A 26,780-nucleotide genomic window follows, 5' to 3' on the forward strand; every position below is an offset into this window, starting at 1 on the left:
GTGTATACAAGCATGGACATTTTCCCGTTTGTAACTAGCGCGGTATTCCCTGCATGCTCTAAACTGCGTTTGGTGTTTTCCGCACTTCCCTAATCCCCCAAAACTTTATTTCTTCTTCAGTATTAAAAATAGAAAGGACATTTATTCATCAGTGCTCCGTTACCTCGTCAATCAATCACAAATAATGGACGATGGCAGCAAATTAGGTCACATGTCCCTACACTGAATTCCCTATTTGGCGTACATTCACATGTCTTCAACCTATTTGATGTAATGAGAAAATTTCCACTATGGAGCAGTGTGTAGAAATGTAGAAAACCAGATTGTACAGCAAATGCAAAATGAAGAACATTCAAAGAAGAGAACGTAAACCCGAAGAACAATGCAGAAGGACATGTCCCGGAGTGTTTTATTCAGCTTATGCCATAGCAATTTGCCAACGATTATACTTTTTTATCTATTAAAGAACATGTCATACTTTTTTACCTGTTTGTAGTTACATTTATGTTGTGGAACAAAACAAGTTAGTTCCTGTTATCGATTATAGCAACTATAAACACTCATTCCCTATCGCCACTGCCGGCAAACAGTCCCTGACTGCACAGCTGGTAATATTATAACACCCTCCTATTCTCCTCTACGCTCTTTAAACCTGAAATGGTGGAATGACACATAATACTTTTTATATATTTATAGTTCCATATAATGTTGTGGAATGTCCCTAAAACATGTTAGTTCCTGTTATCGATTAGCTATAGCAGCTATAAACACTCGCTATTCCCTATTGCCACTGCCAGCAAGCAGTTCCTGACTACACATCTGGTAATATCTGAACACCCTCCTCTACTCCTATCCTACACTTCTTAAAGCTGAAATGATGGAAATTCTTTTTTTCTTTTTCGCTCAGTTCTTATGATTATTATGATTTTTTTAATATGGTAAATTACTAGCTGGGAAAAAAATCACTACGGCTTAAGCCACAGTGGGTTTTTTTTAGCCATAGCCATAGTGGCTGTGTGAACAAATTTGACGGGAATCAGTACTCTAAGTGGTGCTGACCATTTACATGACATGCTTGAGTGCGTGAGTTCTTTATTTCCTTCAACAGTTCTCTAATCTAATCTAATCTGAGATATGGAGAGGCGGACATACATCCCCGTATCCTCTACATTGAGAATGAAACTGGTGTGAGCCAGTGCTAAAGGAAACTGCACTTGTATACTGATCTGAGGTCTGTCTTGCTGTGGTTAAGTCTTGAATAGAGCACTGTTCTTCTCAAAATGTTCAATATGGGGCAATAGGAATAACTCAGGCTAGAAAGGAAACAGGAAGCAGGTAGTCAAAATGCAGAATTGTGGGAACCAGACTGCTATGATTGTAAGGGTGGTTATCAGAAAAGATGACAGCGAGTGATCGATGGGAATGGAGCAGCACTTCCAGCGAGAAAATGTGGGTGAGAACATGTAGCACTGAGGTGCTTCCAAGCCGTACTGTCTGGTTGATGTCTTTTTGTTTTCACAGTGGAGATTTCAGGGGTCCGGCGAAGGCAAAGTAAAGACAAGGGCTGCCTCGTTTGCAAATTTGGCAAGCCAGGCGGCCAGCGGGAGGTGAAAGGCGTTTAAATCTGTGGTGACATGAAGGATAACAAACACCGCAGAGCGAGCTAATCACCGGCCTCCTGTGCTCTGAAGAAGCCTGAAGAATTACAGCGCCAGCGCCCGCCGAGAGCAAACAGCCCTCTGTTTAAACTTTCATCCTGCTCCCGCTATTCATCCTGCCCACTGCGAAAGGGAGAGAGAGAGAGAGGAATGATGAAAGAAGCTCTTTTCAGGCTGCGAGTGATCGAACCCTCCACCTCCTTTCTCTCCCCCCAAACTCCCCATAGCATTTATCACCTGGTGGGTGATGCCCCCCTCCCTGACGCCCCGTAAAAAAGCCCGTTCACAAAGAACAGTGGCATCAATTGACATTGGGCTTCTTTGACATTGGGCTCTTGAGGGCGAGTTCGCCTGGTGGAACACTGGAACAGATTGTGCTGGAGGAAATGGGAGCAAGAACCCCAGAAAACCGCAGAGATCTCACCCCATATATCACTCGACTTCTTCAGCTCTGCTCTTGTCCCGGTCGTACCCTCATCCCTCTTGTGCTCACGAAAAATATGACACAGTGCAAGCTTAAAGATGGTTAAAAATTTTAAGGGTAAGCAAGCAAGCCGGAGAAGATGCCAAGAGAAATTCCAGCTTGGCCACTGGTCCAGGCGAGATTGGTAGAGAGGCACATGGCGTGCCCACGCTACTCAAAACAACTTCTCCATAAACACCACAGCTGCTGGAGTGGCTGGAATAGGAATCCGAAATGCTTAAACCCTTAAACACTTCACCGCCCACGGCTAAGCTTACAAACGTACATGCACCCAATCTAACAAGCTACTCAACACCCCAGTGATCACTGGGCTTCACTCTGAACTGCACATTGCGTTAAATGTCTTTGTAGGGTATACTAAGAAGAGATGTATGGAATAAAACACCAGAGGACATGCTGTTATAGGAAAATAATCAACGACTGGGTGGAGTGATGCAGCCTGACATGAAGCGGAGTTACTGATATCACACCTAAGTCAATTATTTTCCAATAACGGCACATCCCAAAGTGTTTTATTCCTCCTGTACCAGTGCTTTGCCACTGCTAACAAACTTTATTTTAAAAAGAACCACAAGTCTTATTTTTATCCATTTGTAGTTACACTTAATGTTGTGGAACGTCTGCAAAACAAGCTTATTACAGCTATAAACAGTTGTACTCTCACTTTCTCTTGCAGCTTATTACTGAAAAACTGCAGTCTTCGGATCCTTGGTGGAAAAGTTACAAGTTACAGCTTTACCTCTGACTGTTACATTGTAATGACACTGGAGACTTCTTCCAAAAATGTTAAATAAACATGACCTTACAAAAAACCTCACCATATCAACAGTTATATAGTTGTGCTGTTCTTTGTTAAATAACAAATTTTAAAATCTGTTTATTGTTAGAATACTCAGAATGTCTGACTGTGAATTTGGTGTTACTATAGAAATGATAATGTATTACAACAAGTGCATGAATATAAACTTGTGATTTTCTAAAATCAAAAACAAAATGGAGAAAAAGGAGATATGCGTAATTATATTTTTATTTTGGTTTGCTTTTGACAAATGGCCTTAACACAGACTGTCCTTGAGTATGTGATTTTGACGAGAATTGCTAACAAGAAAATGTTTTTTGGTCTAATTCTTTCATTTTAAAACAAACAAAGAACCACTAAGTTTCAGTCGTTTGTGGTAATAAAAGTAAAAAAAAAATTATTCTACACAAAAATGTAGTTAGATCAAATGCCAAATGTAGTCCAAAAGTAATTCAAAAGTAATCAGATTAGATTACAGTTTAAGTAATGTAAAAGATTTTGTTACTGATTACATCTTTAGTCGTGTAATTTGTAATCAGGACTGAATTACATTTCCTCAGGAATCAACCCAACATTGTTAAGGTCCGTGCTCAAGGGTCAGATAGTGGCCGTGCTGGGATTTGAACACAAACCATGTCTTTATCTATTAAAAGTTAATATGCTACTTCTGTCTTCAGTCACAAGTGCCAAGCCAAATTCCAGACGAGTGTAAGTAGCACTAATAACGTAAACCAAGCACTCGAGGAACTGCTGATGGTGAAACAGCTCGGGTTTGACTCCAGTCTTACAGAGAAAACCAGATGTGATCCGATCGATAGACGCTCTCTCTCTCTCTCTCTCTTGCCCTCGCTTCCTCTTTGTGTGTCTCTCTCTCTTTCTCTCTCATGGAGGGGAAACGCTGATATTTATTTAGGTTAGGAGAATATACACTGGTGTGTCTTTGATGCAAATCCCCCTCCCTCTTTCTCACGCAGGCTTGTGGTTAGCCGAGCGGGAGCCCGTCGCCTCGGACGCGCCGCTTCCACTACAGGAAGCTGCCAAGGGTCTCGTTTCCACCGCTAACGTGACGGACACGTTTTAAAACAAAGGCAGAACCTCTGGCATGGGAGTGTACATCCATCTGTCAGTGTGTGTGCAGGTCTGGGGTGGGCAATGTGTGTGTGTGGCAATCCAAAGAGCCATCATAAAGAGAAAGAGGAAAGGATAGACGGAGAGCAAAAAGGAAAAACATTGGAATGTTAACGTTTCCATGTACTACTTTTAGTCACCTAATGCAAGTCTATTGAAATTTGTTCCCCAAATTTTTTATCCAAATGACTCTTGATATCAGAAAATGTCTCTGAATAAATCAGCATTAGTATAGTTTATTCACTATGGTATTCGTTTTAAATATATATACGTATGTAGGCTAAATGTACCAGTTCTCAGTTATGGATCATTTATTCATTAAATATAAGTCATTTATTAAAAATGAAGAAACTATGCACCCTAAAAGTGATACTATTTTGCAATTTCAATCAGAAAGTGTACTGTATATGATATATATATATATATATAAGGAGTCAACTAGGATTTTGACATTGTGTTAAAATAAATAAATTAAATAAATAAATAAATAAATACAAAACAATAAATAAAAAATCAATGCTATAAATAAAATAAAAAGAATGAATACGAAATAATAAGTAAAAAATAAACAAAAATTAAATTAAATTAATAAATACTAAACAATAAATACAATATAAATAATAAAAATAACAAATTATCACAAAGTAGAGTGAGATCAGCAACACGAGGTAAAAATAATGATTATTATAAAACAATATAAAACGCTGAATTTTATAATACAATAACAATAATAATAATAATAATAATAATAATACCTTCTTACAATGTTTAAAAAAATTTCCTTTTTTTGCGATATGAATGTAAAGTTTTGCGATACTGCAAATGTTCGTTTTGCATAAAAGTATAGACAAATGTAGAAGAGATGCAAAAAGCATGCTTATAACAGCTCATGTCTCATTCAAGCATTTAATCCATCCATGATCACAGGAATAAATATATGGATAAAGGGGGAGAGAGAGAGAGGGACAGAGATCTCCACATCTCCATGACAACTCTTCAAAATCGTCGATTGCGATGTTAGGACTTGGGTTTCGTGATATCGCAGATGCATGTTAGGGTTCGAAGTCAAATGCACGTAGTCTGCATATCGATTTCACTCACCAATCGCTTTGATCAGCAGCAGAAGCGGAGTAGAGGAGGGCTAGAGGGGGCTCATCTGGAACACATCTGGCCAAATCGGTTTCTGCGCCACAGCCACAACTGTGAAGACGTAGGGATGGATCCCCCGGGCTTAAGCCTTACACACACTGGCTGTGTTGGCTGGTTGTGGGAGAGGTGCAGTGCTTATGTGTAGAGAGGAACTCATCCTTTCCATCGCTCCATGGGGTCTGAGTGGATTCGGGCGCTGTCTGTGGGTGCGGGGATCGGATCGGAAATGTGTTCAACGTTACGCAGGAGGGATAGAGGCTTTTTGTCAAAGAGAAGGGTGAATAATTGCTGTCTTTTATAAAGAGGAAGAAAGTAAAAATTAGAGATTGTAAACAAACTCATCTGCGTCGACTTCCTGTTTAAAGCAGCACTAATGACTGAAAAATAGTCATGTCCTGTGCACACCGGTAATGCAAAAACATACCACATAGAGTCTAGCCCAGCATTTATGTTCACCACACACACACACACACACACACACACACACACACACACACACACACACACACAACTTCCTGCTGTCATGCTGCTAACACACCGGGAAGGGGGCACTTTGTCTGGGGCGGCGCTGAACTGTGACTTTATTTAGAGTACAGAGATACAGTGTATGTGTGTGTTTGCGCGTGTGTGTGTGTGTGGGGTGCTGTACATAAGGTCACAGACTAAATGAAAGGTGTGTGGTCTGTAGAGAGGAAGAACTAGCAGCAGCGGTGCGCAGATCGTGTGTGTGTGTGTGTGTGTGTGTGTGTGTGAGTGTGTCTGAACAAATTTGTCAAAACAGTGACAAAGCAATATTTTACTATTGCGAAATTCTCCTTCTCTCTCTCTCACACACACACACACACACACACACACATGCACACACACACACACACACACACACACACGTGTATGGATGCACCGTGCCTTATTCGTAAATCATTTTTTAAAAAAGATTGATTTTTCGCTTCACTTCAGTATTTTTAGGGGGATGAATACTTATGCACAACATTGTAGGTGCACATCCACACGGATGTCTGTGAAAATCCTAACACCGCTAAGCAACCGCTCATCTCATAGCCATGATTCCAGAGACAGAGCAAGCGAAGCAAGTTCCTGGACATTCCACAACATCGAACGTAACTATAAATGGATAAAAAAGTTTGATGCTATTGTTTAACTGATTAAAAAATATAATCAATGGCAAATTACTGCTATTTAAGGGGAATAAAACACTTCAGTGTGGTAACAATAACTTCATCACGCCATCCCGTTGATTATTTTCCTAGAACATCATTCCGCTCCAGTGTTTTATTTCTTACTTGGTGCTCAAAAATTTAAAAACTTTAAAACATTTTAAACAAAGGATATGCACTGATGTGCATGGGCTTTATAGTTATGTGTACAGATTTCAGATATTTCCTCCTCAGAGACATCGAGTAATGTTTTTTTGACTCATTCTGATATCACTAATCAGGTAAAATGATTTTTTTTTTTAAAGAGGATTGGTCAATCTGTGAAGCTTGCCTTAAACCAATCAGCAATGTTCATCACAACATCCGTCCTGAAAAGTATCTCCTCATGAGCACAAACTAAAAACAGCCCTTGTTTATCCGGTGGAAACGATTCTTAAGCTCTTCAGTTCCGGAAAAAGGTTCTAGGTTTCCAGAAAAGTCTATGTGCACAAATACACAGACACACACAGACACACACACAAAATAGCAGCAAAGAATGAGAGTGAGAAAAGCAACGCTTATCAGAAACAACACAGAAACCACTGACATGGTGACAGTGAACAAATCTAAAGCGTAGGCTTTTAATCTTTAATTTGATGCTAGATTACAAGACTTGTACATAATCAAGGAGTAAAAAGATCTGATTGTAAATATGCTTAAATAGTCATATTAGAATAATCTTGTATTAAAGTACCAGCAAAGATAGGGGCTATTATTTACTAAACACTATAATTTGTCATTGTTGTTCGTTTGTTTATATAATGGCTTTGATTTGGGATACTACAGTAAATTGTCTTTTTTTTTTTTAATATAAAAACAAATATTTGTGATGTTTTTCATGATTAGGGTGCTAACAATTAATCATTGTCAGGGTTTTGCAGTTAAAACAAGAAAATTTTTTCTACCTCACCATTTTCTAGGGACGTCGTATTAATGAGAAATACAGTACAGAAATAGCAGAGACGTTGCTGCAAACATTGAAATCAAAGTCCCACAGTGCAATGCAGCTATATGACAGCTACACAAGAGACGTAGCTCGGCTAGTTAGCGATCTACGAGATGACGATGGCGCTGACTGCTGATCTGTTTGAGTGTACAGATGACGAGGTGAGAGAGCTAAAGGACTTCAGTGATGCTGCATCGCTGTTTTTAGGTAGAAATGAAGCATTCTCAACTTCTTTCAAAAAGTAGAGAAAACAGGAAGAAAGAAAGAAAGAAAGAAAGAAAGAAAGGACTTGGGGATTAATAGCAAGTGGCTGATTTGAGCATGTGCGGCTCGAGGTTAGTGATCGGGCATAAATCTCGATCAGATTACGTTGTGCACAGGCGTAAAGTAAATATTTAGAGTGTATTTATTCTGGAACAATGAGAACAAAGGGTGCGCTATGTTCGAGACGGAACACTTGAGCGCTTCAGCGGTTGGGCCTCCTGATTTGGACGACGCAGCCTGAGAGTGTGTGTGTGTGTGTGTTGCAACCTTGATGTGGCAAGCTGATCAAATCCCATGGTTCCATTCCCACAAGGATCAGGATGACGTGAAATCTATCAAAGCGAAATCAAGGAAGAAAGAGAGAGAGAGAGAGAGAGAGAGAGAGATACAAACAGAAACACTGAGAAACAGGAATTGTGCTGATTTCTTTTAGATGGTAAAAGATGTAGAAAGTGTGCGCAAGTTAAGTAACGGCTGCGTCGGCTTTATGCTGGAGATTAATGTGAGGGGAGGAGAGGACAGGATTGTGGGTAACAAAGAACAATGCTCGCATTCAGAAAGCGTCTTCAATACAATGACGGAAAGCGAGTTGAGCTTTTATAATGAGCCCCGTCAGATGCTTACGATCCTCTTACACACAAATACAAGAGACTTTGCCACTTGTATAAAAGAATAAAACTGAACACTGAAGGGATGAGGTTCTACTCCCAGGTCGGTGACATCAGCGTCTGAACTGCAAGTGGTGCGGTGTCAGGTTGCTCTTGGATTAAAGAGGAAATTTAGCCACAGACACCCTGTTTATTTGGAGGGAGAGATGAGGAAAGATAGATGCCGTAACTGAAGGAAGGTGCTCAAGGTTATGGCATGATTTGTAGGTCTTCAAGCTCGTCTTCTTCTTTAAGAATGTCTGGAGCGAGAGAGAAAGTTCAACGTCTTGGAGTTATCCGCTACGGCGCTTACACAAACAGTAATCTGATCCTGTCTGCTCCGACACGCACGGCCTGTTTAACCCACGTGGTTATTTATCACTGCGTACCGAGAGACACTTTCTCACACTTGCACTAATCCTAGCTAGTCTGCTGGAATGAACAAGTGCTACTGAAATACTGCTCCTTGAAAGGAATAGTTCAATTTTTTTTTTTTTTTTTTTTTTTTTTTACATTTTCACTTCATTTCAATCAGCCAAGACTTTTCTTTTTCAGATCTTGTAGTCTGCTCCTTTAGTTTTTGTAGCTATGAAAGCTACAAGTTTAGCAAAATGAATGCCCAGTTCATGACACACTCACCTCAAAATATATTGCTTGACTCAGAAAATACACTATATAGCCTAAAGTTTGTGGACGCCTGACCATTACACCCATATGTCCTTTCTGAATATCCTATTCCAGATTTAGTGCCCCCTTTGCTGTTATAATAACCTCCACTCTTCTGGGAAGGCTTTCCACTAGATTTTGGAGTGTGGCTATGGGAGAATCAGTGAGGTTGGGCATTGACGTCAGGCGAGGAGGCCTCGGGTGCATTCTGCGTTCAGGGGGTTGAGGTCAGGGCTCTGTGCAGACCACTTGAGTTCTTCCACTCCAACCTTGGCAAACCATGTCTTCATGGAGCTCGCTTTGTGCACAGGGACACTGTCATGCTGGAACAAGTTTGGGCCTCTTAGTTCCAGTGAAGTGAAATTGTAATGCTACACAATACAAAGACATTCTATACAATCGTGTGCTTCCAACATACTGGGATAGGCCCGCATATGGGTGTGATGGGCAGATGTCCACAAACCTTTGGACATATAGCGTAGTTCTTTAAAATAGCAGAATAACTTCATATTAAAAATAAAAAAAATCTATAAAAATAAATATGAAAATCGAAAACTTTAGGCCACTTGCATCCGATGCTGCAGTGATTGATACCAAATTATCTGCTAAAACCGATTCAGATTCAAGACGGAGCTGAATTCTTTTATCTCTGTAACATTCTTCTGTCCACTGATGAGGTTTAATAAGTGTGTTTATTTGTGGTAAAGAAGTGGTAAATTCACATCAAAATTAATACCATTGTAATATGATTTGTAACCAAATCTCAAAAGGCTCGTGAAGAAACTTCAGCAGTGCGTTCTCAGTGTAAACAGCTGAGACTTGGCTCCCACACTGAGCGCTAACAGTGTCTACAGCCTGAGAGCCTGAGAGCCTGACAGCCTGAGAACTCGGCTTGGCTCACTCAGGCAGAGAGATTCCTGCTGCTCAGGCGGATGGAGATGAGCTACATTAACATCGGGAGGCAAACAGCGTAGCTCAGTCTGACAGAAAAAGAAAGGGAGCTCCACAGGTACGGTAGATTCAGGTTCCTGTTTGGGGAGCGCTTGCCTGCAGTGGGGCTGTTAATGGTGCTGCTCTAGTCTCTTGCTCTACATCAGCGCTACTAATAACGATGCCGAGCGCATGGGAAAGAGAGACTCGCTTCCTGAACACAAGACTTTCATCATCAAACATCCAATATTTTCATGTGTTAAGTATTATTCGGAGATATTTTCCCGTCTGTTGAGTAATGTTGGTGTAGTAATTATGATTACTTCATACTGGATAAGTGGCCTCTGTACAGATCACATACTGTAAATGGGTATGTCTTCATGGTTGTCGCACTAAAAATTCCACGTGCATTACGCACACCTCACATTTGTTGTTTTCATGTTTATTGTAAGTGCTTGTTGTGTGGGTGCACAAGTTGCGCATTAGTAGATCACGTGACCGTGAAGCCACGGAAGCATCACTTCTCTGACATGTTCTTTTAAACGTCAAATATATTTCAATGTTCTGAGTTTTAAAATGGCCAGTACTTAATATCGCTTTGGTGAAGACAGAAAAGAGCGAGCGCTTCCTGGAATGTTTTTATACTGAAGAAAAAGTGTAAAAACCTCTTCTCCCACTGGATATAATTTAATCTTTACCAACATGTCAACTGAGACAGGATATACTTATATTACTTGAGGTTTGTTTCTACTGGTCATTTTACAGCAGGTAAAATATGGCACAATCTTCCCAGACATACACGCACAGACCGTAAAAATTTACCGACATGATGGATTTATAAGTGGAAAAAATCCTAAAGACACTCCAGTAATAATTACATTACCCCACCTCCACATGTAAAACTAATCTGATCCAACTAAGACTTTAGAGGAATTGAGATAGCTGTACTAAGATGTAGTATCATATATGAAGGTCACATACAGTGAATGGTGGTGTAAAAGTTTTTAGAGGTATAGAATGTTACCCTGCGTTCACACTGAAATGATTCGATTCACTGTTTTCCTGGTAACATGTGACTAGTTGAATACGGCTGCACACTCTACAGAGCATACAGTATGTAGCTTTCTTCAGAACATATGCAAAATCATTTTAATTCTATGGGAAATTTATATTTTGGTACATCAAGGACATCAAAGTCTATAGACATATCACCAGATAGTTACATCTGGAACCAAAAAAATGTGTAACAGTTTAAAAAGGTGTATCACCAATGTTTGTCAATCTCATTGGTTATCACCACATTCTTTTGCTTCTTGTTTGCATAAATGTAATCTCCGCTTAACTTTTCATGTCATTCTCACCGCCCACTTCACATCACAGGTCACTTTGCCTCCTGTTGCTGACAAACATTCTAATGTTGAGTTTAAGAGAAGGTATTTTACAGATTTATGCAATAATTGGAAAAATGATTAATGATCAAAACTGACATTACTACCTGTATTGTCTTGCCTTAATGAATCAATGAAAGATTAAAAATTTCATCAAATATCTGCTTCTAATATCGCCAAACTCTTCTTAACCCCCATTTCCCGAAGCATGTGAGACTTCAATTCCAGGTTCAATTTCAACTGAAAGAAATGCTTCAGATGCCATTAAAACGAGCAGCAATAAAAAACACGTTAAACTTTCACACTTTCCTCATGTCTCCTTAGTTTTATTACCACTAGTGATTTCAGGTGGAAGAGAAAACCTGGTTGCTATTAAATGATTAATTAGGGATCGGCGGTGAAAAGGAAAAAAAAAAAAATTCAAGAAGGCCCATAACAAGCATGAGGCTTCCTCTATTGAAGAGCTCTCTTGGGAGGAGATAAGGTTTCCAGCATGTGGGATTGAGTGCAACTGCCAATAAAACAAAGGGCAGAAGGACTACTTGGCACATTTGAGGTGATATGCAACGTGACATGGATTTAGGCGGCCTATTTAGGGTAGTAGTGGAACTCAGGCGCATCAGTGGCGCAGGTAAAGCTGTGAGGCTGAGGTTGATTGCTCCACCATGTGAACACAAGGCGGTTAATTCGAACTAACCTGCGACATGGCTTCATACACACTCTTTATGTGAGACTAAAGGATTTGCCTTTTTAATATGTGACACTGAGGGGGATCAGTGGCAGGGGAGAGCTGTGTGACTGCAGGGAGCTGGCACAGAGAGTGGGAAAAGCCTGCCTGCATGTTACTGCTAGCAACCTAGCTAGGGATCCAAATAAATCACCGCCTTCCACAGAGGGAATAATCTCAATACACACATATAGAGCACCGTACTAATGAAAAGCCCCCATCACTATGTCTCAGGAATGGCGCTCAAAGCGTCCCCAGCAATAGGAACCCCTGTGCCTGGCATAGCTCATGCTCCCTTTTATGAGCTCCAGACATTAGAATCAGCAAGGGAAGCCTCTACGTACGACAGCTAGACCCTGTGATTCATCTCTCCTTTTAATATAAAACAAATACAAACATATGCAGGGCCATAAAAAGCAGAGTGGTCACATCAGTGGTTACTGTACGCAGAAAAGGTACTGATCATAAATTTTCTGCTTGGTGTTTTTACTGGACTTTGGTGTAGTGGCTTTGTGGTCGCAGGTATTAAGACCAGGCTGGCCTTAACGGAAGACTGCATTGCTTCTGGCCTGGAGTGAAGGAACAGAGCTTTACTCGAGCACTTATACAAACAGAGAAGAGTGATGTTAAAAGAGATCGGTATCACAGTTGTAAAATTACTCTCCATCTGGTAAGTGAGTGAGACAGGGAGAAAAGATGGGGTATTTTAGACTAGGCAGGGAAGGAGAAATAAGAATTAATAAAAAAGAACCACACTAAAGAAGACCCTGCTAAAAAAAAACAAACAAAAACACTTCAACCAGCATTCATTCATTCAATAAGTGCTTTACGGATCTGGAGCCAATCCCAGGAACACTGAGTCGATATAGGCCCTGGGTGGGAAACTAGTCCATTCACACACTCACACCTAGTGCAATTTAGCCTGGTCAACCCAGAGAACCCGGAGGCAACCCACATGGACACTCGGAGAACATACCATGAAATGGCAATGCTACCTGCTGCGCCACTGTGATGCCCATCAACCAGCATAACCAGTATACTGCATGCTGGTTGCAAGTAACCAACCAATAAGAGCATCCGAAATGCTCCAGCAAGAACAACTTTAACCACAAGGTTCTGCTTGTCAACCATGCCTATGCTGCAGCTAGGCCAGGATAAAGTAGCAACATCTATGCTAGTATAAACTTGTCCTCTTATCATAGGAAGGGCAAAAATGATGAGTAGGAAAGAAAAAGAAGCCTGTACTAACCCATTCCTCATTTATTACCCTCCTATGTCATGTGAGTTAATGGTTCCTACTTCTAAATCTTTCCAATTTATTTTATAGTCAAGCTTCTTCACTTTCTCAGGCTTCACAATACTCTTTGCACCATTACTGCCTTTTTAAATGTGCCTGACATATACTTTGGCTTGCCTAAAATAAGAGATGAAGTGAGACCAAAGATGAAGCCAAGGTTCCATCACCAAGTCTGTCCTAACAGCCTGCAGGAAGTTCTCGAAAGACTAATGATGTTTGTTTGTTATTTTTTAAAGCCGAGCTGGAGAGGTTCTGGTTTTAAATCAGCATTAAGCTGAGCGTGCATGACAAAGCTCCGTCGTGAGCTCTGTTGGGATTTTTTTTTTTTTTTTTTGCATCCAACACAAGCAATACAAGGCCAAATGGAGGCTCGCTCCAGCTCACAGATGGATGGGCGGAAGGGAGGGGGGTGTGGGGGTTAGCTGAAATAAAGACACAGGGAGCAAGAGAGTTGAAGCAAAAAAATAAAAATACACAACTGGGTGCAAATGAAAAACTGCTGAGACCTCTCTCGGGTTATAAATTTTGCACAGTCCATTGCAGTCCGAGTTTTTATGCTCTCCTCCGCTATAAAAAGTAATCAGTTTGGCTTAAATCACTCCTTTCCAAACTGTCAAAGAACACAAATACAGGCGAATACTCAATAACAGCTGGTGGAACCCTGGCAAACAGAGGAGGAATAGAAATGGATGATAAAAGTTAAATGGATTAAAAAAGTAGAAAAATAATAATCTAAAGGCCTTTTAACGTAGTATATGATATATTACAACTGAGTAACAACTAGTATTTTAACTTTACTCTAAACATTGTGGACTCAAAAACTGTAAACTAGGCCACTGTTTGGAAATTTTAATAATGTTTAATTGTGCAACATGACAAAAAGATAACTTTAGATCAAAGGTTTACCTTGGCATACCCAGCAAAGTATTTCAATGGATCGAAATGAGCACTTGAAAAATACTATAGTAGAACTGAATAATGTATGGAAAAAACTGGCCATAGTTCAGTGATTCCAGTTTTCTAAACATGAGCCATCGTGGCTCCTGCAGCAAAAGTGAGTTGTCACAATTCAGTCACGTTAGTTGCTTATGCAACGTTTGTAAGCAAAGAATTTGATATAGCTTACAAATAACTCTAGTTGAATACCTTTGCTTTAGACCATTATGTTCTGATATATCATCCTTTTGGTATACACTATATGGCAAAAAGTATGTGGAAACCTGACCTTAACACCCATATGTGGTTCTTCCCTAAATTTGAAAAAATTTGTATCTTTCTGTCTTTGTATGCTGTAGCATTCCAATTTCCCTTAATTGGACCAACTCCATATTAATGTCCTTGTTTTTTGAAAGGTATGCTCACCAAGCACATTTTGTTGTGATGGTCAAGGTTTCTACATACTTTTGGCCATATAGTGTATATAAGATTTAGAGTAAGTGACAGTGGTTTAATCTGTAAGGTACTTTTAGTTACAGGAATTGGCTTTCCCAGCACTGTGAATGCAAATCGAACAGTTTTATCAAGGGTTCACAGTGCAGGCACAAGGCGTTAATCTATTCGAAGAAAGCTTAGAATCTTTTTTAGTAATCAAGATTATCAGATCATAGCCAGAATAACTTGGTGAAAAAAAGACAACATGGGGCACAGAACAGGAGATAGTTTGGAAATGTATGTGTTGGTTTGTGAGGTCAAGTTCCCTTGACTGTTTTTACATGAGACTGCATACTGGACTGGGAATCCTTGTTGTTCTTAGATGAACTGATTTGCCAAGTTAAACTGGCCTCTAAGCCCCGCAACATTAACACAGGATCAGAGCTATTGTGCGGCCACGTCGTCGCCATAGCACAGAGCTGAGGTAATTCTCGCCTGCTGACTTTCAAAGAGTTGCCCTCTACTGTTGGTCTAATTCTATTTTGAATACCCTTATCAGACAGCTTCAAGGAATATTTCACCTTAATGCCATTCGCGCACCCACTGGATTGTATTTCCACTGGTAGATGAAGCCTTGTTTGGGATCGATTAGTATTAGTTTGTATCATTGGGGGAAAAAATGAGCTTTAAACAAGAGCTTTATCCAAGAAGAGGTGTTGGGCCTGGATCTCTGACACATCCCTCCCAGACATGTAGAACCACCCTGTTAATAGAACACAGCCCACCACAGCCCACTCCTTTCTGTGGGATTCCCCAAATTGATGGATCTGATGAAAACAGCAGTGTCCAAATCTAAGATTGGTGCAGGATCTCTGACTTATTCCTCCCAGAAGGTACGAAGAACCAGCCCAGAAATAGAATGCAGCCCACTAAGTCCTTGCTGCGGCTTTCGACAAATTGATGGATCTGATGAAACCAGTGACGTACATATCTAAGAATGGTGCATGTTCTCTTACTTATTTCTCCCTGAATCTCTGACTTATTTCTCCTAGGAGGTAGACCCAGTCAATGTATGAATAGAACACAGTCTACCCAATCTTTGCCATGACATCTGATTAAAACAATATAAACCCAAATTGAAACATGGTGCAAGAATGACAATGACCTTGACCTATGCCCTGATTCAGTGACAGGAATGGGTATCTGATAATGGCCAGGAGACAGATGAAGAGGAAACACACAGGACTGCTGTTTGTATAACTCAGGAAAGTAAAAATAAGAACAAGCATTCATGGAATCATAGAACTGTGCTGGAACTATGACAAAGGAAGCTGCACTATTGATAAGAATTTGTGTGGGAATGGGGCTTAACTGTTTAAATTTATTATATTGTGGCATCAGGAAGATGGAAGCCAGTGTAGGACAGGTGACGAGTGCAGGAAGGTGGAAAAAGACATAAGAGGAGAGGAAAAAACAAGATCCCAACTCCTCAGCCAGGAAGAGCTTCACAGGTCCTGCAAGGCCAATGGCTTTAACAATCCAGACAGGACCAGCACACACACACATTCCGAAAGACACAAAGTATCTCACAAATCTCACCCGGCTATGCAGTCAGCGATGAGAAATATGTGTGAGGGGAAAGCATGGCTGACCTCTGTTTGACCCTGAACAGCCTCTGGGAACTGCAAGCCTCTGCACTGTCTGCGTCAGACACAATGAGCCAACAAGTGCATTACTCAGACAAGCAAGGGAACATGGGACATGCAAGGGAAATCCATGACCTGGCAGTAGGACAAGTGAAAACGGTTCTGCGATTTGTGAACAAGTGTCTGACAAACTGGATCCAGACACCCACGCAGCTTCACAGGTCACACTGAGAATTTTGGTTAAATTATAAATGCTGACTATAAGCCAGAGATGCTAACTTGAAAGCAAGATGTACAAGATTAACTTGTCTCTCATTTGGCTACCATGTCATTCATAAAACTAAATCAGAGGGTACTCTATATGCCACAGAAAATCATGGATGATCTGTAAACAGTGGATCTTTTGCAGACACGTCACATCTTTAATTAGACTCCTGAGGCAGACTAAAGAAGCAGGGGCGAACTAGCCTCAAGCTCAAAGGCATTCTAATCAGGGATTCCTTGTCTGCTGGGGAAAGCCTACATGGTGCCAGAGCTCCAGTAGAGAACCCATAATACACAAGAAGAACATAAATCCTCTGACCGTACAGGCCTCCACCAGATGGATAGAGGCAACGAAAGAGATAAACATGGACAAGAGGTAAGCTGGGCTATTTATAAAGGCAGCCGCCAGAGAGCATGGCTTCCACTTAGACTGACACACCCTGGCCGTGTAAAAACACACACGCCGGCAAATATCCAATGCGGCAAAAGGAGGTTGCACATTCCAAGAAATGTTGCTGTTATTCCACGAAGCAACCTCACTGCCTTTGCAAAAAAACTCCATCTCAGAGTCAGGAGGACAGGCATAAATCTGTACAGCCAAAGCCAGATGAGCCAGAGCTCTGCCTGGAAGCAGGGAGCGCAGGTGGGGTTATCGTGGGGAGTTTCCCTTAGCGAGGCACTTGGCTGGAAAAGCATTGTTCCACTTCATGGGAATGAAACTCCGTAAATGGGGTTAAGAGAGCACTGGCACTGTATTGAAAGTGTGTATGACATTGTACATTTGCTCTATTCAGACTTCTCTCTATCACCAGCCACAAATTCCAGCTCCTCCTGGGGGACCCACAGATACAACTAAACAACTGTGAGATATAGTCTCTCCGGCAGGTCCTGGATCTTTCATGGGTTCTCTATCCATTGGGAGTCAGGAGCTGAGCAGGGGCATCTTTGTAAGGTGCTCAAACCAGCAGCAGCAGCAGACTCTGTATGTATCTATGTGTCTCCCAGGCCCTACACATGAACATGCTGACTTGCACCGCTGAGCCTCCCATTGTACCATGGTCATCATGAAAAACCAGGAAGTGGGATTAGTGGACAAAGACAGCCTCGATCTGATAGCATGGACTGAGTGGGTCTGGTCTCATAAACCCACTGAGCTCTCCAGTTGGACTGATTCTTATCACGCATGTGCACTTCACTATCGGGGTGTAAAATAATCTGAATTCCCTGTGAGTCTGTTTTGTGAAGGTGTGTGCATTTTTTGCTACACATTCTCAAAGCTTCATCCATACAATCCAGTTCTTTACGGGACATTGTCACACTTGTTCCCGACCGTCTGGGACCTTTTTTCTGGCAACGTCTGTCAAATGTTGGGTCACTCCCCAGCACACAAACTGAGAGTCGGATTTAATATTTAAATAGTGCGATTAAAAACATGTGTTGACAGCCTTGCTGTCAACATGCTTTTGCTTTATGGTTGTTCTGGAAGGGGTGTATGTTGTGGGGGTACCTGGAAATGTAGTATTTCCATCCTTCAATATTTTGAATGGAGCGTGTTCCTGTTTTTACAAGGTAACGAAGGGCACTACTTGCGTCTGTACACAAGGACAGATATATTTCTGTCCGCCCACTAGGAAATAAGAAGAGGGAAGCAGAGACGGTGTGTGGGAGAGAGAGAGAGAGAGAGAACATGGAGTATTTTTTCCTCCAATGAAACCACACGTCCTCCCAATTTTGTGGTTCGTTTCACAAATGACCTTCGACCTTTTGGCAGCTGCCAAATGTGCCTTGGCATACAGTAAAACTATGCACAGTACATCTGGAGAAACAAACACACAATGCACACACACACAAAATCGAGTCCTAGCCGGAGGCAAAAATCCCCATGACTCCATAAAGAACCTAGAGCACTCTCAAGCTGTGAAGAGCCTGAGCAGTACACAGGGCGACCTCGGTGAGTCCCCTCATGTTCTCGAACCTGTGTTCTCACTTATAGCAGCTGACAGCATACAACTAGCTGCTCTCAGCTGCTGACCTCAATCCTGACCTCTATTTAACACACAACAACCAGGAGTGCAGTGGCACATCCAGACTGTCAGAGCTGTTCTGTCGGAATATTGTTCACGAGACAGATAAATGAGAAAAGGTATTAAAAAAAAGAAATAGTGTCTGAGTAGGAAAGAGAGAGAGGAGGGAGGGTGAGAAAAGGAAAAAGCCAGTATGGACGAAGGATGGAAAGCACATATGTTAGTCATTGTACAGGGTCGATCCCATGTGCAGTGGGCTTCAGAGCGCACTTAACGGGCCGGCTCTGGAAAAGTATATTTTACAATTCATTGCTTCCTTCTTGCAAAATTAAAGGCCTCTTGTTAAAAACAGAACTTGTCAAACGAAAGCAGCTTTTATTACTGAGCAAACTCGCGGCCTCTTTCTAGGGCCCACTCCCCAATCAGCTTGTTTTGTTTTTGTAAAAGGATACGGCTCCATCCGTGTGTGTGTGTGTGTGTGTGTGTGTGTTTGTGTATGTGTAAATGTGTTAGGGTTCTCTTCAGCAGCAGTGCACCTTGGTGAATAATCAGGTCCGTTCCACTGAAAAGAATACAGTATGAGTGGAAGAGCGAGGTTCAGTTTCTCACGGCTAGATATTAAACTGTTCCACATTCAGAGAAGAAGAGTTCAGGTTCAAATGAGCAGAAAAATCTTGAGGTATTTGTAGTTTGTCGAAGAATGACTATTACTATTATTTCATGAATAAAACATTAATGATCCCCTACAGACTATCAATGCTTTTGTGTTCAAAATACACACTGGTTTTACACTTGTGGCTTTTACAGAGGAACAAGTATTTCCCATTTGCATTTCATACTAATACTGCTGTCAACATCACCTCATAGATCGCTAACTAGCCAAGCCAATTCTCTGCCATGACTCAGTGCAACTTCATCGTATAGCTGCATTGCATTCCGAGACTTTGGGTCCAACATTTCCACCAATGTCTCAGCAACCTTTATGTTGGCTTTCTCATTAATATAATGATCAGCATTGATGGAAAAAGAAGCTCTTGCTCTTTATTTTAGGAGCTAACAGCAAAACCTGTAATTGTAACTGCGCTAGCAATGTCCCCCTGTCACACCAGCATGGCACAACCACTAAATTTTCACATGAATAATAAGGAAAATACAGCACCAACCAACAAATTAGTACCATAATCATAATTTTTTCTAGTGCAGGCTTTTAGAAGTGCATATTTGAACTAAAATAACCCTTTTCCACCAGAAGCAAAGTTAGTCTAGAGATGTTAGATATTTACTATCACCAAATATGATCTTATTTAGTTCTGTAGCATATAAATTACTATCACTAACCGACAGTTAGATTTTAAAATCTAATTGGACCACATTTGTCCCATGAGCTGTTTGTTGCCTAGGTCTAGTTTATATCTAAAACACTATTTCGAGAATGAAAAAGAGATACAGACTCAGACAAGGAGAGAGAGAGAGCAAGAGAGAAAAAGGCAGACACATGTGTCTGTTTCTGGGAGGAATGTTGATAGCCATCACACTTTCTTGCTCCCGCTCTGTTCCCTGGAAACTGCACACATTTAATGAGATTTTTATGGGACCCACAGACAGAGAGGGATGCCCAGGCTGAGCAAAAGCATCAGGCTCAGGTCCAGGCAAACATACGGACCCCGCTTCAGGACACCAGCAGGTTGTCGTCAACTCCGGCTTGATCGCTGCTACCATCGGCTCGCTATTTCAATGCTTCCATCTGATAGAACATTCCAGACTCATTACTGCAGTATAGTAAACATACAGCAAACCAGGTCCTATTCCACATTAATCTACAGCTGGGAAAGTCAAGAAGCGGTCATGTATGCCCTACAAGGAGGTTAGCTACCTCTGAGACACTACCAAGAGCTAAACAAGGAAAAAGCCCTAGGATTCAAACCAGGTCACTTTACTAGTGGACATTCTTGCTAGCATAGGCTATGCTAGCATGCTCTCATACAAAGAAAATTTGGAAGAAACACCATTTACCAGCTATAATGTTGTTTCATCAATAAGAACTGTCTCTAATAATTTTGCAAATGTAACGAATTAAATAATATCTTTATGGTAAACCGTGTTAATTAAAAGTTAGAAGATTCACAGAAAATTATCAGGAAATATGCCTTTTGAGGTGGCTGATTTGAAAGCGCAAATGCAAAAATGCTACATTGTATGTGGACTTTAAATAAATCAGATGCTGCATAGTTTTGCAATCAAGATCACTAGAATTCACTAGAGATTCTGGCACATTTCATCAATAAACGTGGGCAAGAAAGGTCTACTTTCCTAGGAGGAAGTAATCTGACTGACACCAGATCACCACCATTAGCTACTTGAAACAAAACTTTAACTTTTTATGATGGCATTCTGCAACCTTTATTTCAGTCCCTTCTTGACCTGAAAATTTGATGCACAGCAAACTTTGAGAATCTTCTGGCCAGAAAAGTGCACAAAAGATATCCATGGCAAACCATCTGAAGATGAGAATACTTCTTGACAATGGGATGGCAAGATTGAATAATGCAAAAGCCTAAACATGACCGTTAAATGTATGGCAATATTGTCTTGGATTTTGAGCATGAAAATCAATTATGCGCACTTGCAGACGTGTAAGGAAAAAGGAAACCTCCAAGCAAAAAATGATAAGTTGGGATTGGGAGCGATTAGTAGACAGACACCCCACTCAGAAATTCTCCTAAGGAGGAGCTCTGGGTACCTTCAAATTCTCCCCAACCAGGACAGCAAGGTCATAAAATACGAGCCTTGGGTAGATACTTCCCCTCTTGGCGTTTGCCTCCCAGTCTAGCATCTGTTTCAACGTAGGTTCTCGCTTACTCTCTCACTTCCCTATGACTCCCTAGAGAATCGTGTAGAGGATTAACAACTGGAGCAGATGATAGCTGTTATGATGATAGCTGCGAAATCTTCAGCTGAAGTGGTGTAGTGCTGTCTATCTTCTCACTAAGATTCCAAAGGTCATGTCTGACTGAATCAGATAACGATGACTAATGGAATTTTATTTGCGCTGGAGGTTTTGGTGCCAGGTCAGGCATCAGAACCAAAGCAGAATACATAGAGTGGTGATGTTGCAACACTGATGTTGGACTAATCAGGTTTGCGCTGTTTGGGTTTGGCCTGGGTTTCTGGGCAGACTTTCTCTATCCCTCGCTTCCAGCCTCAAGGATAGAGAGTGAGAACCGGTTGAAAACACCTGTGCTCTCACAGGAATAGTGGAGAAAGTGGAACCATGCAGATTTCTCTCTAGTTTGAGCAGACTTCTAAGCAGACATCAAACTGAAACACGTATGGTGTCACCACCCACCAATCCATCACAATAGCAATGTCCATGCTATGATTTATCATCCTCAACTCAAACCATTGCATTACTTTCTGAGAGCTGGTCCCTCAGCTCGGCTGGTGGTGTTGTAATAGCAGGTCGATCGGTATAAGTGTGTGTGTTTGAGAGGGGGAAGAGACTGAAAGAAAAAAGACACTCTCCCTTTCATCTCAGTTTCATCTACCTTTCATGTGTTCCACCCAAGGAGTGCAGTAGCTCATATCCAAAGCCACCGTTTGAAGCCTTTCAACTCCACTAGAGATGCTTCCTGCCTGTCCTGAACCCTGTTAGGTGGTTTCATCTCCCTAATTATCTTTATGTCAGACTGTGTGTGTGTTTGTGCGTGCGTGTGTGCTGGGAAGGGAAATGTGTGAAATTTTTTTTTTAATCATTCTCTCTGTGATGGGTTAGGTAGGGGGGTTGGTTATTGAAGGGCATGTCCAAGCAGATGCACTCTCCTTTAAAAAAAAAAAAGGGCCTCATCTGAAGATCTGCATTACAGACAACTAATTAGAGATTAATAATTTCCATTTTTGTTTTTTCTCTGAGGCCAGGGAGATGACGGAGCCTGTTTCAAACCGTCTGACGTGTCCTGGTTCTCCTCAGTTCTTTATGAGTGGTGGGGGTGGTAAAGGAAGCTTTGTTGTTTTGGCACAGGTGGGATCCAAAGAGGAAGAGAATCAAAAGCTGTTTAGAGAGTTTGCACAGAGCTCTGTGGAAGATCCGGAGTGCTACAGGCTTGTTTGGCCTCCGCTGATCCCTTGATGTTTAAAATCTTAATCTAAACTTAAGCCATCACACTTTTTGTGGCAAAAGCACATAGAGAAGGAGTGCAATTCTGACACTGTTGTCATAATAATATAAAATTACAAAACACTGCAATGAAAACTCTAGTTAATCACTAATCAGTAAAATGGCGCATTGGTGGAGCTTGGCAAATCACAAAGGCAACAGGAATTCAACAAGGAATCCAATTTAATGACATTGAAACATAACTGGGCCAACAGACCTTTCATGTGAATACTTATCACACTTATATAATTTCATGGAAATGAACTAGGAAAACAGGCCAATTATAACAAGATTTGTTAGGTGATCATACGGTGAAACTACTTTCCCCGTAAAAAGTTCCAGTGCAAGAAATGTGTTTGCCCTATCGTCGGGAGATTGCAAGTTCGAATCCCAACGACATCACATCTCTGGGTGGGAGGGACACACTTTCTCATCTGTTAATCAGTGATACTAGCCAATCATGGGCATCTGTGAGCTAATGTATGTGGAAGAGGGCAGATAACAATTTCCTCCAAGTGTGTTATGCTGCCTTGTGACGTAGCACAAGAGTTCATAGGCAAAGATGCGGTTGGCTGACGTCGTGTCTCGGAGGAAGCATGTATTAGCCTTCACCCTGCCTATTGGTAGCTAATGTATGACTGGGGAGATCTGGATGGAGGGAATTGGCAAGTGACCAAATTACTCTAGAGTTTGACTTAAACAAGACTGAGATCACTTCGCTCAGAATCTCGCAGATTGGTTGGCTTTGGTCTGCACCCAAGTGTGCTTGCTATGTTCTCACCTGCCTAAAGAACCATTCGAACATGATCCTGCATCAACTGACATTGGACATGTGCTTTGGAAACTGCACTACATGTTTGAAACCCGTCTTTTAAGTGAGAGGCAGATTTGTGGACACCTGACAGAATGACTGATTTCTCTGCTGCATTTCTCTAACCTTTTAAAAAAAATTAAGTCAATATATCCACCAAAGCACATAATCAAATTTTAAATTTGTGCTTAATCTGTTTGGGAACATTTCCTGCTTCACTGCATCATTGCTTGCGAACTGTGTGGCATTGCCACTAATTGGCATCACTGTGGAAAAGTGCACTTGATTTTGAATGTTTGTTTTGCCTTTTATTTTGTTTTCGTAGTTTTAATTGGAATCGCTGGGTGGGCAAGGGCTGCTAAACACACACACACATGCACACACACACGCACACACGCACACGTTCTGAGGCACCATTCTTCCGGTTGTATTTGTGTCTGAAAGGTATGGAGTTAGTTTCTTGTCAAAATGATTCATATGGCAACACAAAAATCATGTTTTTATACCAAAGCTCCTTTATTTCTATTTAGTTCATTACTTAACTTTTAACATAAACTCTATGTACACTTCTCTAATCATTATTCACACATTCAGTGTACTTTATTTCTCACACTACTGGTTTAAAAAATGACCATTTTTTTGATAGTTTGTAGCTGTAATTTATAAAAGTGTGTGTTGCAGTCCCATTCCCTCAGCTCTCTTAAAATGCTACACTAATGAGAAAGTTTTAATTATGTGAACTGGTATTCGCAATTGTAAAATGTTTATTCTAAAGATTTTCAGTACATATATTCACATCTGATTGCTGACTTTCCTTATGATTACTTTTGACAGGAAAATAACTGTGTAATAGAGTCTTAACAATCCCCATGCACCGCACATGGCGACTCCCAACCTCTTCCACCTCCCGCGTGAGGCACTGCTCGTTAGGCACGACGCCTGGGTGGATTAACCACATTAGGACTTGTGGATTTTGCACATGTTCACTCACATACATCTGTGTTGGAACTGTAAAGGAAGCTTTTCTTAGACCAAATTTATAAACCATTGTTTTTTTTCCAAAAGTTTTACACTACACTACGCTACACTACACCAAATTTCTACTACGGACCACTTCCAGTTTCATTTTACATACAGACGGATGACAATTTAAATAGAAAAAATAGGCTCTGTTTTTGACATGGTTTGGGTCCACTTAGCACTTGTCACCTGCAAATCAAAACAAAGTTCTTCTCACTGATCACCTTTATCCTATGATGAAACATTTCTATGCTGATGGGCGTAGTCTCATCCAGGATGACCCCACCCCCATCCATCAGGCACCAGATCTCTACCCAATTGAACACTTATGGGAGACTTTGGAGTGAAGTATTACCCTACATTCAAACTAACAAGTGCTGCTTGTAGTTTGTCTCTTGTAGGCATGGCCTGTCCAGCATTTTTTTTGTTTTGTTTCTGATAAGAAACTGTATTTGCAATATACCTAGTTAAATACAAATGAAATAGTGTGAAAACTGGTTGTTTGATTTATATGTAATGTGCTTAGCTTTGAAATAACTTTGTCGCAGATTAGCAAAGCAAGATAACTGTACTAGCTTCATATATGTAAAGTTGTGAGTGGGGAACTGACGAAAGTTTTGACTGGTGCCAAAGGATTGGTCTGAGGAATCAGTCAAGCCAATTGTTTGGATTTGTCACTATGACACTTGAATGTATAATACCTAATTTGTATAGAATTGAAAAAAATCTCAGTCTTCTACAAGCTGCTCTGGCTCCAGTTGCTTCTTGCTTCTCTGAATATAGTGGACGATTACGTCTATGGACAAACCTAAAGTTCTGCTCTGAGGTCAGTTGAGAATGAATCATCACTGCTGAATGGGTAGTCTTGGAATTGTTAGAACATTTCTTCTCATGGTAGGACATGTTCTGCCATATTAGCGGGACGTCATTGTTTCTGTACTGAATTTGACAATTGAAGATAGGCTACCTGGGAGGTTAACTAAACAAATAAACAACCTCTGAAACTACTGGGATCTGGACCACCATGTCCTCATAGCTAGTTTTAACCACATCACCATCCTGTGGGAATATCATTTGGAAGAACAGTGTTCATCGCTTCAATATGGTTCCAGAGACTTGTAGCTGTTCTGGCGACATTTTACTTGATGTCGGATTTTCCTTTAATTTGTCATCACTTGGTATATTTTGTAGATTGGTGCGCTGATATGCAAAGTCAAAACCCTGTGTACTTCTATTGACAAATAAAGAGCTTTTAATTCTGATGTGGTTTAGAGAAAAAAATGGCGTGTGAGTGAAACTGAGAGCTTTGCTCATAACATGGGTTTGACTCCAAACCAAAGTAAACATCTTTCCAAGTGGATTATGACGTTATTCCTCCATGTGTGTGCATGTGCATGTGTACGCCAATAAGAGACGTCACTGCAAACTACAAACAGAGAGGGCAGCTTTAAGGCTTTGTCAGAATTTTTAGAGCCAATGGGACAACATACAATCCTATTAATGTGCAATATGATGCACGGTTTGACTGTCTGCCCAGAATGATTGCACATAAACACACACGCAAGCTACACATGAAACCACCTGCACACACTTAACCTCACACAATGTGAAATAAATTGTGTTTAAAAAATAACACTGTGTGCATTTCCTATGAGCTTGTTTTTTTTTTTTTATTCTGTACTAGATCCCGGAGGAGAATACCCTCCTCACGCTCACACACTCTCTCTCACACACAAACGCACACAAACGCACACATACGCTTCTTTTCTAAAGCTGTGATTCAAGGATTCAAAGCACACAGCTTTAATTCATTTGATTAAAAAAAAAAAAACGATTTGGAGCACTATGGCAAAATCTCAAGTTGATAATGGGCGGAAAAATTGCGATTCGCCAGCTATTATGCCCAATCAGGCTGCGAGGCAGGAGGAGAAGAGAGTAGAACCAGATGGACCATGAGATGCCTGAAGACGCAGGGCAAAGTAGCACCAACAAAAAAAAAAAAAAGGAGAGAACCACAGAGTCACATAGAGGCACACCCATCAAGAAAAGAGCTGGAGGCTCCAGATGTGGGTTTCTTCCATCGCTGGCGTTAGGCAGTGTGACGTGTACGATGGCGGCTCAGTGGTTAACATTCTCTTCTAATGACCACAAGGCTGTGAGTTCAATTCCCAGTATTCATTTCTATGTTTGGATT

At 41.0% G+C, this 26,780-nt stretch overlaps 1 protein-coding gene across 4 annotated transcripts in view; it reads right to left on the bottom strand.

Moving 5' to 3' along the window:
- bbs9 (Bardet-Biedl syndrome 9) overlaps positions 1 to 26,780 on the bottom strand; it is a 115,677-nt gene that overhangs the window by 18,349 nt on the left and 70,548 nt on the right. Inside the window, exon 23 of one of the 4 annotated variants that reach the window (XR_008300685.1) lies at positions 21,343 to 26,724. The exons of 2 other annotated variants lie outside the window; for them this stretch is intronic. The gene's annotated coding sequence lies outside the window, so the exon portion shown is untranslated. Of the gene's footprint in view, positions 1 to 21,342; positions 26,740 to 26,780 lie in introns of all 4 variants that reach the window. One more of the 4 variants, XR_008300684.1, reaches the window with a different exon arrangement.

The sequence above is a fragment of the Pangasianodon hypophthalmus genome, chromosome 21 (assembly GCF_027358585.1).
Source record: "Pangasianodon hypophthalmus isolate fPanHyp1 chromosome 21, fPanHyp1.pri, whole genome shotgun sequence".
NCBI classification, from domain to species: domain Eukaryota; kingdom Metazoa; phylum Chordata; class Actinopteri; order Siluriformes; family Pangasiidae; genus Pangasianodon; species Pangasianodon hypophthalmus.